Below are 2,836 nucleotides of genomic sequence, written 5' to 3'. Positions count from 1 at the left end.
TCCCACCGGCTTGGAAATTTCCTTTAAATCCGTCAAAACTGACGTGCCCTTCTGTGCGTTACTTGTAGAAACGGTCAGTTGAAGAAACAAAACGGGAAGTCAGTGTCACATAAAAAGTGATATAAAAAAAATATGACGCATGAAATAAGGACTCATAAATACCAGGGATGTTATTCGTACTCGTGACCAGTGTTTAACACAATACATGTATGTAAAATATGTCACAATAACAATCCAGTTCTCGTGTGTGTGTGTGTGTGTGTGTGTGTGTGTGTGTGTGTGTGTGTGTGTGTGTGTGTGTGTGTGTGTGTGTGTGTGTGTGAGTGTGTGTGTGTGTGTGTGTGTGTGTGCGTGTGTGTGTGTTTGTGCGTGTGTGTGTGCGTGTGTATGTGTGTGTGTGTATTTGTGTGCGTCTGTCTGTCTGTCTGTCTGTACATGTGTGTGTGACTGTGTCTGTTCGTCTATGTGTCGCTATATCCATATGCGTGTCAGTCTGTGTCTGCTTTGCACGTTAGAGGAAAAGACATGATTGATGGGAGAAGGGAAACATATCTGCGAACATTTCATTTCTTAATTGTCATTGCATGTTTCTAAGTGAGTTTCTCTCATTCATTCCTCAGTCCGGGGACAAGCAGAACATATTTGCGAGAATAATTTTATTCAAGTGAATAATTAAACATCTGACCCGCAATACATGAGTTAATGAATGTGATAATTGTCGCTTACACGTCCCTTTATTGGGGTGTTACGAAGCCCAAGAACACAGGCGGTACCTGGTATTAGACTCTCTTATCTATCCAAGTCTCTGTGGCGCAATCGGTTAGCGCGTTCGGCTGTTACCGAAAGGTTGGTGGTTCGTGTCCAGCCAGGGACGCAATATTTTTAGACTTTGTTAGCATCGTCGAAGGTTTATTCGGAATGTTGATTCATAGAAGAAGAAAAAAAGTTGCGTCAAGCAATATAAAAACATTTAGTAAACCTGTCTGCCTGAGATTTTGTGATCGACTCTAAAAACCGTCGAGGCTACTAAAATCTGGTAGCCGAAATCTGTGAACCAAGTCGGGTCGAGCTGATCTCGACGAAGCATGCCAACCAACACAAGACCTTATTTGCATGTTTTTTTCTCTGAAATTCTGAGCACGTTTTTAGAGTAAACAGAAAAAATCTCTATATTGTGGAATTCAGGAATTGATGAGAAATACATGTACAACGCAATCATTTGTTTTAGACTGGTAGTAAAAATTCGATTTAAATGACAACTTTAATGAACAAAAAAGGTAATACATGTTTAAGCTTCCGAGCTGAAATGCAATGCCACAGAACGTTTCGAGCAGGCGGTAACCCTACCATTGGCTATCGGGTACATGTACCAATATGGCGCTTCACCTACCCCGTCAGCAAACGGTAGTAAACGCATCGTCATTGACAAAAAACACATCATTCTGTGTCGCCCCGTTAGGGGCTCCGCTCACCTATGTAACTTCAGCAGGGCCGACGACGCACTGCAGCTTATCCCAGCCCGCTACACGTTGCATGATAGGAAAACAGGCCAAATACTCGTCATAATCCCTATCGTGGCATAAATAATAGGCAGTGCGTCGTCTGTGCCGCTGAAACTGCGCAGGTATATTCTGCCCATTAGCAAACGGTTGTAAACGCATCGTCATTGGAAAAAAAACCATCATTCTGTGTCACCCCGTCAGCAAACCGTCGTAAACGCATCGTCATTAAAAAGAGATATAATTCTGTGTCGCCCCGTTAGCAAACAGTTGCCAAACAGATCGTCATTGACAAAAAAAGCATCATTCTGTGTCGCCCCGTTAGCAAACGGTTGCATGTAAACAGATCGTCATTCAAAAAAGCAAACATAATTCTGAGTCACCCCGTTTGCAAACGGTTGTAAACGCATCGTCATTGACAAAGAACACGTAATTCTGAGTTGCCCCGTTAGTAAACGGTTGTAAACGCATCGCAATAAAAAAAATTAAAAATCTACTCTTGTAACGTTGTATACTTAGAGAAGTTTTTTTTTAACAAAAAGACTGAACGTCCCTGGGTGGACTCGAACCACCAACCTTTCGGTTAACAGCCGAACGCGCTAACCGATTGCGCCACAGAGACTTCTATGACAGCCCACGATCCAATCTCCATAAATTCGGCTTTCGCCACTGTTATTGTGCTGCTTATTATTTATTCGAATAAGGGCAGGACTTGGCGGCGAAGAAAAAAAATTTCATTACCAGACTGACTAATAAATGTTAAATTTGTTTTTTTAAATTAAATGGTATATTCTATTATGTAATTCACTGGTTCCGTTTTCGAGGTATACTTTCCTTGTCAGCTTTGTATGAGAACAGATCAACCAACAACGGGCGCAATGACCAAGTGGATAAACGCCGGTGTAACACGAAATTTTTACTCCACGAAAAATTTACTCCGGAGTAAAAATTTCGTACGAAATTCTTACTCCGAGTAAAATTTTCGTACGAGAAAAGAACTCCCCAAGGCACGAAAAAATTACTCCCTCCACGAAATGTTTACTCCCCATTTTTTTTACTTCCAGTAAAAATCTCGTACGCGAAAATGGGATGCGGGCGAAGGGATAATGCCAGTATGTGATCTCGCGCAAACGAATGTCGCGCTACCCTCCCTCCACCCCTTCCACCACCAAGACTAACAGGGGACAAGGGAGTAAAAACTTCGTACACCTGGCATGGAAAGTTAAATTGCTCGTGTTAGGGTGAAGTAATTTATTCGATTTTTATTCGTCAGGGGAGTAACATTTTTGTACGAAATTTTTACTCGTAACTCACCTGTCGTGGGGAGTAATTTTCTC

At 42.0% G+C, this 2,836-nt stretch overlaps 1 non-coding gene across 1 annotated transcript; it reads right to left on the bottom strand.

Annotated features, from left to right (window-relative positions):
- Window positions 1–2,047: 2,047 nt before the first annotated feature.
- Trnan-guu (transfer RNA asparagine (anticodon GUU)) lies at window positions 2,048–2,121 on the bottom strand. The gene has a single exon. It is a non-coding gene; the product is annotated as a tRNA-Asn (tRNA).
- Between the last annotated feature and the right edge of the window lie 715 nt (window positions 2,122–2,836).

This window comes from Littorina saxatilis, linkage group LG2, assembly GCF_037325665.1.
Source record: "Littorina saxatilis isolate snail1 linkage group LG2, US_GU_Lsax_2.0, whole genome shotgun sequence".
Taxonomy (NCBI): Eukaryota; Metazoa; Mollusca; class Gastropoda; order Littorinimorpha; family Littorinidae; genus Littorina; species Littorina saxatilis.
Note: the sequence above shows the minus strand (reverse complement) of the source record. Positions and strands in the feature narration are given on the sequence as shown.